Source organism: Bemisia tabaci, chromosome 10 (assembly GCF_918797505.1).
Source record: "Bemisia tabaci chromosome 10, PGI_BMITA_v3".
In the NCBI taxonomy this organism is placed as follows: domain Eukaryota; kingdom Metazoa; phylum Arthropoda; class Insecta; order Hemiptera; family Aleyrodidae; genus Bemisia; species Bemisia tabaci.
The window spans coordinates 29,917,890-29,932,604 of NC_092802.1; positions in this window are offsets into that span (position 1 = coordinate 29,917,890).

The window sequence follows — 14,715 nt, forward strand, 5'->3', positions numbered from 1 at the left end:
CAGGCACACTTGAATGTTTTGATTCTCGAAGTGCCTATAATTTGGAAAAAATGGAAAGTCTGTTCCATCGTGATTATAAAAACTTGAAAAAAGGGAATAAGATATAAGAAAAGTATAGAGAACAGAAGGAGAGGGAAAGATAGAGAATGAGAGAGAAGAGAATATATGGCAGGGAAAAATAGAAAAGGAAAGGAAAGAAAAAAGGGAGGAAAAGGAAAGAAAAGATAAACAAATGAGAGAAAAAGGTATAGAAAGAGATAGATTTAAAACAAAAACAAAAAACTGGTATAAATAGGAAAAGAGAGGAAAGGAAAGAAAATGAAATAGGAAAGGAAAGAAAAGTAGAAAAGGAAAGAGGCGGAAAATAAAGAAAGAAAAAGAAAAGAAATAATGTATAAATAATAAAAACGTGTAGAAGAGAAAAAAAATGAAAGAAAAAACAGGAGAGGAAAAAGTACAGTGAAGATGAAAAAATAAAGAAGAGAACAAGAGAAAGAATGTAGAAAAGATACAAAATAGACCATAATAAAAAATTAAAAAATATTTATACACTGGTGAAATGAATAATTTTACATATTTGGCTCTTCAAAATTGTGTACCTCAATGCTTGTAATTATTTTTTTTCTTTTTTATTAATTTAATCATCTTATTGAATTTATCGTTGCTTGATTTTTACCATCAACCGAGTAAGATAATTCAAGCACCGCTCTTTCTCTTTTTCCTGATTCGTCAGATTCCCTCCGAAGCAAAATTCAGTCAAATAACGAGAAAGCAACTATTCGATCTCCTGCGTAATGTGGTGCGGCATCGGGCGAAATTGAAGGCGAAACGCTCTGCTCTCTGGGCGCAGTCAGACCGCTCGAGCAGCATGGTGTTCCTATTAGATCCAGTGACGTGGCGCTTTGCGATATATCGATTGATCTGTCATTTAAACCTATGGAAAAGGATCGATTAACAGGGTGTTCGCAGCGAACACCTTAATATCGATAATCGATCATTCACGCCACGCCACCGTTCAGGTCTGATTTTACAACGAAGTGAAGGATTCTGCAGAGCGTCCAGCTGTCGTCATCTAACTAACGTCATCTTGCCTTTGAGGATCAAAACTAACTTAACGATGGTTAATTTTACATAAAACTATTTCATTACTAATCAAGTCACTTTTTTTGCCAGTGTACACCAACTGAGCATAATAGAGTTGAATTCGCATTTCCTTCTCGTGTTCACCGTGATTTTTTTGAAATCCTTCTTCGTCCCTTGATATCTCTTGTGTGCAGCACAGCTATTCTGCCACGCTAAGGAAGGACACCGTATGAACATTCAAGAGTTGCCAAATTTATTCGAATAAAACATGCGTTTGTGCGAAAAGTTTTACATTGGTTTTCTTTACATTATCATCTATTTTAGATTCAATCGCAAATTAAATTTTCTGAAAAAAATTCGAAAAAAAAAAATTCACAATTTTTCCTGTAAATTCGTTTTTTATTGAAGACAATCTGGCAACTTCTAAAAGCTCATGCGGCGTTCTTCCGTAGCACGGCATAGTATTGCAGAAATACCACCTGACGTAGACTGGGCTCGGCCGCAACTGCAGTAAGTATTTTCCTCCCTCTCAAAGTTATGCTAACGAAAGAATATAACTTCATTGCAATGCTGCCAAATCTCCCGTGCCAATTGCATAATTACTAGAAAAATCTTGGACATTTTAAACTGAAATTCCACTGAGTCTCCCTCATATTTCATGCAAAAATCAGAAAAAGTTTGAATAATAATGGAGATGTTGCATGTGTGAGGAATTTGCGATTTGACTGTTGATTCTTATGAAAAAAATTGCGAGAAACACGATGGTGCCACTGGTTTTCTCTGAAATCAACTCCCAAGCTCAAAAAAGCTCTCAAGTTGAGACAAAAATGGAGGGGATATCCCACCCTACCCTGAGAGTCCACTTCTATACCAAAACAAACTCTCCATGCAAAGATAGGGAGCAAATACATTGACAGGGCTGCCACTTTATTCGGGGACTCTATAACTGAAATCACGGCAACCCTACTAATGTATTTGCTCCCTATCTTAGCATGGAGAGTTTGTCTAGATGTAGAGGTGGACTCTCAGGATAGCATGGGATATCCCCTTCATTTTGGCCTCAACTTGAGAGCTTTTTTTGAGCTTGGGAGTTGATTTCTGAAAAAACCAGTAGCACCATCGTGTTTCTCGCGAACTTTTACAAATGAATTAACAGTCAAATCTCAAATTCCTTACACGTGCAAAATTTCCATGAAGGGGTACATTTGCGCGAAATGAACTGATTGTCTCAGCCAATTTTGCAACCTTGGAATTGAGGTACGTTCCTTCGTCCAGGGACGACGATATGTCCGCGGCGGGAAACCGCCCTACCGGAGCAAAAACGGGCGGAGGAAGAAGCAGAAGAAGAAGAAGAAAGCAGGCGGAGGTAGGCGACAGGATTAGAACGGGGCAGGGGTAGAAAAAAAACGGCAAGAAAAATCGCAGGCGGAATTCCGTGTGCAACTTTGTCATTACAAGTTTTAATCTGCGACTAAAACCGCTTAGCAAACGCTATTCCGGCTCCTTCTTTTAAAACTTTTAACGGGTGAAATTGGTTAAACCTGTTAGAACCGCGGTCGGTCTCCCCGACATTCATAACCCCTCCCCCCCCCCTGCCCGGCAGCCCCCCCGACGACCCTCGAGGGTCCTAAGTCAGCGCGGTGCCTTTCTGCTTGTAATTCCGGGCAACGCCTCAGAGATATAAGCAGCTTTACATTCTCACCTTGCGGAATGATACTGCAGCGGCGTGGCGTGAATTGCGATGTATCGATTGTTTTACCATTTAAACCCATGGAAAAGGATCGATAAACAGTGTCTTCGCAGTGAACACCTTAATAATCGATTCTTTACCATAGGTTTAAATGGCAAAACAATCGATACATCGCAATTCACGCCACGCCACTGGGCGGAGTGCAGGGGCGGGTGCCTGTTTCCAAAACGAAAACGATAACCGTGAAATTACTTGATAAATTACACGTGCTTATGTCGTTACAGCCCCGAACCGGGGCGTGCTGAAACGTCTATATTACAGCGCTAATCTCGCGCTTTCGGGATGCATCAGCGCCGTTCGCGATCGAGGTGCTGATAAAAAATGTTGGAGGGGGGATGCAATATTTTCAGTCGAATTAGACGTGTTGGGCGAATCAATCAGAATCACAAACTGGGAAGCGAGTCTCGGTTTCTTTCCGTATTTTTCAACTCGACGGCCCAAGTGCGGAGCCGCGTGTCTCCGTTTGCGACGTTGCAGATTTCATTGCATACTTTTTTTTTGAAAGCCAGTCAAAGTCATTTTTAGAAAGTCATTTTTGAAATGTTCTTGAAAGTAATTACTAAATAATTTTCGCACTTTGAAATTATGTTTTAAATGAGGTTTTTTCAAACATATTTTTAAAATTTTCTGTTTTATATCATTGAAATCATAAACGAATTTGTATAACATGTAAAATGGATTCTAGTAGACTCAGAATTCCTCAGTAATTTTCTAAATTAGCATACAGACATGTTTGAGACGTAACCTAGAAGTTCTTTTTTTTTTCTTTGGCAGGTTTAATGGCTTATACCTCATCTCAGAGGTCTACAGTCAACTATAAGAAAAATATTTTTAGTGCCGAAGGACGAGTACTTAAGGACCTATCAAATAAAGGTCCAAGCTGGAAAAAATGCGCTACCTTCAATGATCTCTATGAAAATTGACTGTCTTTGATGAAAACTATAGACTAACCTACCGTGTAGTTTTCTGTGTGTCTTGATTATTTTCGTTTTTTCGAGTTTGTGTGTTTTCGTTCTAACTGATTCACTTCGGAATGAGCCTCGTCGTCCATAAAACCAATGCTTCCTTTGGCACATTTTTTATGAGCGATTACGCCGCACAGTGGACCAAGTCAATAGAAGAGGCCTTACAAAATTTAGAAACTTTAAACGCTTATACCTCCGTTTATACAAATCTTTGAGGTTCTAAAAGCGGTTCCGTTGGTTTCCTCGTAAAATTTTCTCCTGGAAGCACCCCTTAAAATTTAAAATGAGGCGAAATAAACATCAAAATTTGCAGTTTGACCGCACTGTGTTCGGCGCAATGCGTGAAATATCCATCCAGTCTTGTAGGCGCTATGCGTTTTGCGCTGACTGCACTGTGTTTGACGCAATGCGTGATGTATTCATGCAGTCTTGTAGGCGCTATGTGTTTCGCGCTGACTGCACCGTGTTTGACTCAATGCGTGATGTATTCATGAAGTCTTGTAGGCGCTGTTATGTGTTACATGTCGACCGCCGCGCCAAGGGCGTGTAGAAAATGTTATGTCCAACCTCTCTGATTAACTCGATCCACTGTGCGCCCCTCGTCAGCCATGCGACAAATTTTGCGATGCATATCCGTGTTGCAAACTTAAAAATCCCATTAGAATTTGAAAACACGCCCTTTGATCGATGGATTGTCAAAACTCGGCGAGGTTACACAATTAGCAATTAGCCCGTACGAATACCTCCCACTCCACGGTTTACTCGGCGAGGAAACTCGTACGAGTTCCGCATCCCTCAATTTCCAGAAAACCCGAGCCCCCCGCGTGGAGCTTGCCTGCCGGAGAGGAACACATACATCATAATTCAGGGCAACGAGAAAAACAGGGAGCCTAAAAGCTCGGCGCCCGCTACAAGAGACTCGAGATGGACGATTAGGCGCTCGACGCACACGGAGGCGGGTCACTGAGAAAAATTGGACATCAATGCGGCCGTCCTAAGGAAGAACGCCGTATGAACATTCGAGAGTTGCCAAATTTCCTTCGATATAATGTTTATTTTTGAGGAAATTTATGAAAATTTTTCCTAGAAATTTTCAAAAGTTTTAGATCAAATTACGAACAAAATTATCTGAGAAATTGGTAGGCAAATATTCAAAAATGTTCCTGAAAGTTAGTGATTTGCCAGGAGAAATTTAGCAACGCCTGAAGGTTCATACGGCGTTCTTCCTTAGTACGGCAGAATGTAGAAACTATAAAAGTCCATAACTTCCTTAATATGAAGCTGAGTGTCTGTATAGAATGAGTACGGACATGATGAAATATGGAACGCAGGGCCCAGAGGGGCAGGCAATCCTCTAACACAAAAAATTCGTCACTTCCAATCTTCAGATTCCAATTTCAAACCAAAATGCCCAAGAATGCTCAATAAATCATCGGTTTTTCCGCAAAAATGAGAAATTGTATGCAAAAACTGAAAAGTGAACGTGCTCTACAACGACGGATCGTAACAATGTAAGTCAAAGTATGCGAATACTTTGAATGCAACACGAATGCTCTTGGTTCTTTCTTGTAAAATGCAATCCTAATGTGAACTTATTTTAGACCCTCTCGATGCGTTTATCGTGGTTTTTTATTTCCAATTCCCATCGAAAACAACTCTTTTTGCTCTGGCTGAAGTTTGCAACAGGCCCATTTTTTGTCCGACCGCTCTCAGTGGTTCCACCCACCGTGCGACACTTGAAAAGAGGCTGGAAAAAGCCTTTTTATGGCTCATAATGCATGGACGGGTGGGAGGAAAAAAAGTTGCTCTCGATTCACGCCCGATTGGGTTCCACACCCCCTGCACCCCCTCCCGCCCGAAAGGAACCCTCTGTGGGTTCGCATGCCTCTGTTTTCCCCGCTGTCCGTCATTCGGATCGTTAATTAATAATTACGCGCATCCTCGACGATGGCCGGGCCCCTCTGTCAGATCGCCGCGGTTATCAAATATGGCATAATGGATCGCCTTCGTCGGAACAATGATGGCATTAAAATATTTTCAGGATATTTAAGGTTTATTTACCAAAATCTAAGGTTATTTTTGGAATAGAGAATCTGCAGGTGTCTGAAATTTTGTAAATTTCCTCTTTAAAATGATACTACCAAGAAAACTGAGTATGAGGATATCCTTGATCTCTAAAGTGAACAATATTATTGGAGAAAATATACCACAATATCCAAATCTGCTAAAATCCATGCGTTTAAACGGCAATACTGCCGGATGACGTCATAAGGCGGTACATTTTCTCACTTTTACATAAATTTTTCTCCAATTTCCCATGTTAGAAAAAAATTATGAAAAATACTACGAACTCAGCTCATTACGTTGACGACATATCCTAACCCAATGTTTTGGTCGATTTAACCAAATATTTGGTCGAAAATTTGGGTTTATTTGAGCTAAACTGAGTAAAGAGACCTACCCATGGCATCCTAGCTATGCTGCCGTGCCAAGGAAAAACGCCGTATGAGCCCTCAGACGTTGCCAAGTTTCCTCCGATAAAAAACCGAATTTACTGGTAAAATTGCGAATACTATTTTCCAAAATTTTCAGAACTTTTGTACGCAATTCACTCTAAAATATCTGAAAATTCCAAGGAGAAATATGCACGAATGTTGTCAAAAATCCATGTTTCATCGAGGGAAATTTGGCCGCTCTCGAATGTTCATACGGCGTTTTACCATAGCACGGCAGTATTCCGTGAATCGTGCATGGGAACGAGGAAAAAAGCTCCTAATCACGTTACGACATGCTGATTGGCGTTCCAGGAACCGGGGGTTTCCGCTCGAAATTCCCCGGTCACAAAAGCGAATAAGAACCCTAAGCGAGGATGAGGGGGGAGGGAAGGGTACTTTGAGAAAAACCACCGTCGAAATGACAGACCCGCCGAAATAATAAATTAAACAGGGCGCGGCGCGCATCGCAACGGAGCGGCGACGGCGGAGCGGAAAGCGAGCAGCGCACATGTCTTCGAATTTGATAAAGATTGTGGAATTGTTTATTCGAAAATGAAATTTCCCCTGGCAGCACCGGCCCGGGGTGCGCGGGTCCGGCGCCGCGACGCGACGCGACGCTCGGAAAGCGCTGAAAGCAATATCGTTTCCCACGACGACTTGTCGTTTGCCCCGTTCAACTGTTGCAGGCGCTGCGTGGCTCCGTTGCCGGGTTTCGAATCGAGCTGAAGAGCGCTCATAACTTGGACGTATTTCTACCAGACAGAACTATGCGCAGGTGGAAAAGGTGGGGTGTGTTCGTTAGTCGAGGGCCGTAAGAATGAATGAGAATGGGTCAGTCACGCAGTCTTTTAGGCGCTAATATGCGGTTCACGACGACCGCACTGTTTAGCGCAACGCGTGGAGTATTTCCGCAGTCTTGCAGGCGCTAACATTTTTCATCCGAGTTTCACGTTGAGTAACCAGTGCAAGTGTACGTGCATTGAATCGTGTTTTGATGCTTGATTTGCGTAGGATAGCTAAAAATAATGAGATTGGTCCAAACAGAAATTTTCTACGTTCAATATCAAGCGAGATATCGCCCTTTGAAAAGTCGAGTTATTGACGTCATCCACCGCGGTAGTGACACCCTTGGTTTCTTCCACCTCGCTATCATCCGAGTTTCACGTTGAACAACCAGTGCAAATGTACGTCACACCGACTGAACTCGAAGTCTCGTAGGCACTAATATACGTTTTACGCCAGCATTGGTTTTGGCGCAATGCGAGAAGTATTCACGCAGTCTTGTAGGCGCTAATATGCGGTTCACGCCGACTGCACTGTTTGGCGCAATGCGTGAAGTATTTCCAAAGTCTTGCAAGCGCTAATATTATTCATCCGAGTTTCACGATGAGTAACCAGTGCAATTTTGCGTTGAAAGCAAGGTGGAAGGAACCAAGAGTGTGACTACCACAGTGGTTGACGTCAATAACTCGACTTTTCAATTCAAAGGACGATATCTCAGTTAATATTGAACGCAGAAAGCTGTTGTTTTGACAGATATGATCATTTTTAGCAAATATACAAGAATCAAGCATGAAAACACGATTCTGTGACCAGCGCAACTGATCCATTGTTTATTCATGCCATTGTTTATTCAGTTTTTACCTTACATTCATGGGATGATCCGTATCAATGAAGCGCTATCATACAATGTTATTTCTCAAGAAGAGACACTTGTTGAGCAAACAATCCAATATGAATAATCAAATTATAGGTGTTGTTATTACTTAAATAGAGAGTTGGTAAATTGCGAAAAATTTCAATATACGCATGGAAAATAAACGCAGGATCAAAATATCGATTTTCAGTTTCGAGTTCAACGTGACGTAATTTGCATTACATACTAAGTGTTAAACGGGTTTGGCATAAATCGATCTTAAGGCTGACAACAGCGTCGGTAACCATGTGTGTTTTCTGAAAGTCGGATTTATCGTTCTGTAACTTTGAAATGCGCTCACAAAGTCAATTATTATTGAAACTTTTGGGCGTTCTCTCCGTTTTACGACACAGACTTGACTCTTCAAAGATGTACCATTTCTTCTCTCACCTTAACCACCATTTGCTCAACGCTAGTAAATTCAAAGAAAAGAATAGTGCTATCGTAGAGAGAGTCTGGACAGCTACAGGGCCTACAGGTCGACTGTTGAATCGATCGCAAATGACTTTGATCAATGAAAAAATCGATGACCGATAAATCGGTAGATCTTACGGATGCTATTTATCGATCAATGTCATTTCATTACGACTCCAGGCTCCAGGCGCTATAGATCCAGGTCTGAAAAGTTTAGTTTTCTTGGGCTATCACGACATTTTTCAGGGTAGCCACAAATTAGAGACCCTCATCCGGTAGGCTCTTGGTAACAAGTAAAATTGTTTACTTTAAATGATTTGTCACTCAATCCTCGCAATTACTCTATTGTTTAAAGGTCAACAAGACTTGTCGGTTGTTGAATTATTTTTTTCCTGAGTTTAGCCTGATTTTAAAATTGTTAGGTATACTGCTTTAATCAAAGCTCGGTGGCTGACATAAGTTGAGATGTTCTTCTCCATGAGGAATTTTGAATCCCCAAAAGTAAAAGTTTCCACCCTTGCTGCAATACTGTTGTCTCTAATTCAAGTGTCATTGGTTTGAGGCCTAAAGCTAATGGAAGTTCTTCAGAGATGCAGTTAAAAATGAGTGAAACTATGGCTTTAATTGCATGATGCACTAGGAATTTTGCTCCAATTGCATGATAAGACATGTTTAATTTTTTACCTTATGAATAAGATTTTGCATTCAAAAACTCTTTTCAACTCAGCCCATTTTTGAAGAAATGTTGACAACAAGGGCAGTAAATAAAAACCATTGCCAGTTAGGAACAGCCCTTTTTCAAGGGGAGGGGGGGAGTCTGAAGGGTTTCTGTGGGTGATTACCAAATTTTCAAAATCGAGTTTAAACCCGCACCATCCCTCGAGAGAGAGCTATGTTGCTTGCCGTCATACGCGATTCGGAATCTTTCTCTGCCAACTCTGAACCCAGCAAAGTATATGATCTTTGTCGAAAATATAATCACGCAAGCATGCTGAAGATAGCACATAAATACTGTCTATACTGCATATAAATAGCTAAATAAAAAAAATTATATCAATTAAACTGATAGAATGACTCTCTAAGATCTCGATCTTTAAAAAATTGGATTCAAATCTAAAATTATTTATTTAATTATTTTCTTTTATCTCGTTGATTCCAGAAAAGTCTGAAGGGTCTTCTGAATAAGTTAACGAGCATTAGACAGTTTGTTCGCAGCTAAATATTCCGTTAATTCAAACACATGTCCGTCCCTCCACTCAGAAGTTCATTTCCGTTGCTTGTTCTCTTTAGTAATATGGCAGTATCGTTCACACTTTTTTTGACGATAAAGTGAACCGAACCACTGATTTTCCAAATCAAGTAAGCGCCAAAATCGCGAATGCGAGAGAAATAAACCCTGTTTTATTCGCTTTGCTGACAATCTTTGAATTCCAAAAAATGTGTGTTCTATTAGACGGCTATTTTGAAATCAGACATGATTGATTATACCAGAGACAACAAAGAAAAAACCACACATCTACCATCAAAATAGAGCACTGGAAAAAAAACACATCGGATCTAGAGTCTAGACTCTTAAAAATATGGACAAGAAAAAAGACTCTTGATTCAATCAGATTTAAGCTTAAATCAAGAACCAAGCCTCTTAATTTAAGCAGATTTCCTTTTGATTTAAGCTTAAATCTGATTGAATCAAGAGTCCTTTTTCTTGGCAATGTTTTCAAGAGTCTGGACTCTAGATCCAATGTTTTTTTTCTTTCTTTCTTTCTTTTTCCAGTGAGATTGGCGCTTTTGTGATTCGGAAAATAATCGGTTCCATCGTGACATAGTTCTCAACGAGATCCGGCAACCTCGCTGCGTATCGCCATTTGCCCGGCTCAACAGATGAAGGCACTGCGCCGTGCCGTTTGCCGAGATCGACAAATGAAGGCGCGGGCGTCTTGCCGTTTGCCGAGCTCAACAGATGAAGGCGCACCGAGGGCCAGGTTCCGTCTTAAAATTTCATCTCCCGGTCCTGGGAATGAAAATTCGTGCGCCCTTTTACTCTCAAACGGCACTTCCTTCCTCCTCGACCCGGCTTCCTCTCCCGTATTCGAATGCGCCCGTTTTATTATTTTTATTCTTACAAATCCTTCCTAACCTCGTTACAAGTTTATCTGTATTTTTTCCTCCGGGTCTCATATTTCCATACGCGTAAAGTGGAAATGCGCATTGCGCCTGGAGAGGAAGTAATATTGTTTTCCCTTACGGGCGGGCTTTCGTCTTTTAAAGGGGTTTTTCGGAGTCTGGGGCTTGGCTTCCTTCATATGTCTATTCATTCCCGTTTTCTTCCCTTATTTTGCTTCTTCCTTCCAGCGTGACTTCTTGTCTTTCTCTGGGACATTCATTTGCGCAAAGGTATTTTGTTTTGCTTATTTATTTATTAGTTTCAAAAGTGATACATCCACCTATGACGGTGTTAATTATCTTGGTTTTACAAATAATAAACTTACAAACTAGATAACGTCTAATTTTCTCTTTTAGCTTTCCATATAACCCATTCTCACACATCACCCAGACTACACGTATACTACTTAAAAATTCAGAGATAAAAATAAAGATAAGAATAGGGGGAACCTAGTGCAGGATCTTGCATGACCTTACCATGGCTTATATTTACAAAATTAGTTTAATTTACTGTCTTTCCTTTTAATGTACTAGTTAACTGTCATTTAAATGCTTATTTAATCCACCATCTTTGCCTGTTCCTTAAGCTTACAGTTTAGAGATTTAGAAATTAATCAAAGGAAACACCAAAATTGTTCCAAAGGTATGAGCAACCAAGCTGTGTATTTATATCGTCACCTTCCGGCCAAAGTATCACAAGCGCCATGTGACGGTTCAAAATTTCCGCCGTCATTTTATTTTTTTACAAAGAAATTGAATCGGTCAGTTACGAAAGGACTCAAATGCCAAAAATGAGAATTCGAGAAAAATGGTAATAACCGTTTAAATTGGCCCATTCTAAATCTCAGAGATCTAAAATATTAAAGGGATGGATTACTTAATCAAATTATTAATTAATCTGCAATTTAAAACGGGCGGGTTCATCCAGTTTTCACTGTTTCTTTTTTCGTATTTTCATATCTAGCGCTTGAGCCCTTTTGTATAACTGACCGATTCAATTGTTGGTTGAATCTGTTTAAAAATGTTACTGAATTTTATCAGCAGCACGAAGAAAATTCAGTGTAATTTGCGGAAAGCTTCGTCGAAAAATCTCTCTATAAAAAAGAAAATGGCGGCACATTTTGACACGTCGCATGGCGCTTGTGATTCTTTGGCTGGAAGGCGACAATACGTAGAATAACAAATGAATCAGTGACATGGCGTGCTTTGCGATTCATGGATCGATTTGCCATTTAAACCTATGGACAAGGATCGATAAACGAGATGTTCAAAATGAACACATTAATAATCGATTCTCTACGACGGATTCAAAGGGGGCATATGGATACTCGATCATTCACGTCTCACCTCTGATAAATATGACAGGGAATACAATTTTATTCGATCATTAACGTAATCTTGGTGCCCCCTCGCCAAATTGTATGTTTAAACAGAAGGGACAATAATTAGCTTTTGCCGGTTTAGAATTTTTATTATTTTGCTTCAGGTCTTGCTTGCCATCTTTGAAGTTCACCGCTGGTATATGATCACTTTCACGGTGTTTCAATTTTCATCCACGGAAAGATTTATCTTGCTTCAATTCCAGAAGACTGCCTTTGTACAAATAATTTGCTCCTTTTTTCAAAGTTACCGAAGGATTACTTAATTTCCTAAATATAAAAAAGGCTCAATATTCACTTAGTTTTGGTCAATCCTTATCATTTCACCTCAATTACTCGACCTTTTAACTTGGTTAACGAATAACAAAGTTCTCTGTAAAGACGGCGGATGTTGCTTTCTTAATTTAAATTCACCGCACCTCATTAACTATTAACTCGAATTCAAACTTCTAAAAACCACGATTTAGAGGAGGATTTGTGCTACAACAAATCTCATATCCGAAACGGGCTTCCAGATGCACTTTTTTCAAAACGTTTATCATATTTTTTTTTAAATCTCAACAACTCGACTCACATTATTGCGTCAGATGTAACTTAGCAGATTTTAAAAGCGTCATCGCAACTAGGGCTGCAAAATGAAATTTCATGAAGAGCAATGTTGAATTTCTTTATCTTAACGAATTTTTAGGGAATGCGTATCCGATACCGAACAATTATCTTAGATTCCAATATACAATACTTCGAAAGACTCAGTATAGTTTCTTTTTTTGAAAAAAGTTCAAAATACACCGGAAAAAAAAAACACATTGGATCTAGAGTCCAGACTCTTAAGAACATCGACAAGAAAAAATACTCTTGATTCAATCAGATTTAAGCTTAAATCAAGAACCAAGTCTCTTAATTTGAGCAGATTTCCTTTTGATTTAAGCTTAAATCTGATTGAATCAAGAGTATATTTTCGTGTCAATATTTTCAAGAGTCTGGACTCTAGATCCAATGTGTTTTTTTTCCAGTGTAAGGATTTTCCTGTCTTTATGCGCCTTTCGGTGCATTGAGTCCGTCGTAGAAGTTTAAAAAAAAATGCATGATAATTCGCGGGATTTCAACAGATTTCGTTTCATGAAGTTTCATGAAATTTTGCATCTCTGACCGCAGCCAGCGGCACCGACCCATTTTCCTTCCTATCTGGCAACACTAGGAGCATATCACTCGGTGACGCAATCACCCTCTCCTTGAGCTCGGGGTGTAACAGGTGACCGGTGTGGTTGGAGGGCGAAAGTCCCTTAATCCGGACAGTGGTTTTCAGCGAGACAGGTCCACGGGGCGGGGAAGATTCAGGGACGCGAGGGTGCGACCGAGCAATATGGCACTGCCAGACACCAGGGTTGCCAATTTCATCCCATAAATTAATTAAAACACGGGGGATCATGAGAAAATTAACATTAAGGAAAAGTAACTGAAATTTCTTGTTATTTTGGGTACCGGAACATAAAGTAACCTGAACGTGCGATCAATATGTTTTGGACGGAGAAAAAAACTTCGTGCGTGGGAACCGAAGCTTAGGTCATATGGATCTCTGAAGTTTTCGGATTGAACATCTGAACACTTTAGATCTAGCTGTCGAGGTTCGGATCACACATCTGAAACTTCAGTTCTTACATCTGAAATACTTCGGTTCTCACATTCGAAAAACTTCGGTTCTCACATCTGAAGTACTTAAGATGTAAGAACTGAAGTTTCAGATGTGTGAACCGAACCTCGACAGCTAGATCTAAAGTGTTCAGATGCTCAACCTGAAAACTTCATAGATCCATATGACCTAAACTTTGGGTCCCACGCACGAGGTTTTTTTCTCCGTGTGGTTCGTTAATCTTTGACATTCACCAAATCTTTGAGTTGAAAATTGCAACCTTGTTAGGTAGGATACTTGTCGCACATATTTTAAAAGTATTTATAAATCAACATTCAATTTTTTTCCGTGCTAAGAGTAACCATCAACTGATGTGTTCGCAAACCCCGCGCTGTTGTTTAAAAAAAGACAAAAACAGAAAAAAACGTTCGCGAAAAAAAAGGGGTTCGCAAACCCCACCAACCCACCTAAAGTACCCTCAAACACGGAAATGTTTGACTTCGTGGCAACGATGCCGGACACATCAGCTGATGATTCACATCGGAGCCCAATTTCCCGAGTGCGAGGGCTGGTGCCGCTGCCGGCCGCGTAACGACAAATTAATTATTTTTACGAACATATGCTGCGCAAAGGAGCATTGTTTCCGTGAGAAGCGGACTGGTGTGACAGTTAATAATGTTGTCAATGAGGCCGTTTCGTTTGATCGGCGATGAGACCGGGCTTCCAATGCATCTGGTCCAGGACCCACCTCAGGTGGCGCTAGGCACCATTAGCACTGATGGGGGAAAACTCCGCGTTGATGAGGGCGGTTCTCATTATATTTCTCCTTCGTTGCCCACGGATTGGAATTATCGAACACGGAATCGAACATTTAAAACAGCCGCAGTGACACTGGGTGCCACTGGCTGCATCATGCTCATCACTCAATTGGTGGTTATTTCTCACGCTATATCAAGGGTCATTCAAAAAATGGGCACTTGTCCATGTAGTGTTGCTAAGATCGTGCAGAGCCAGCCCTGAGCCAGGTTGACCTAATTGTCAGCGCGTCTATGACTCTAGGTCAACTGATCCCGGGTTCGTATCCCGGTTGTGACGACACATTTGATGACGAGTGCATGCGAGGCATCTGCTAAAAAAAAA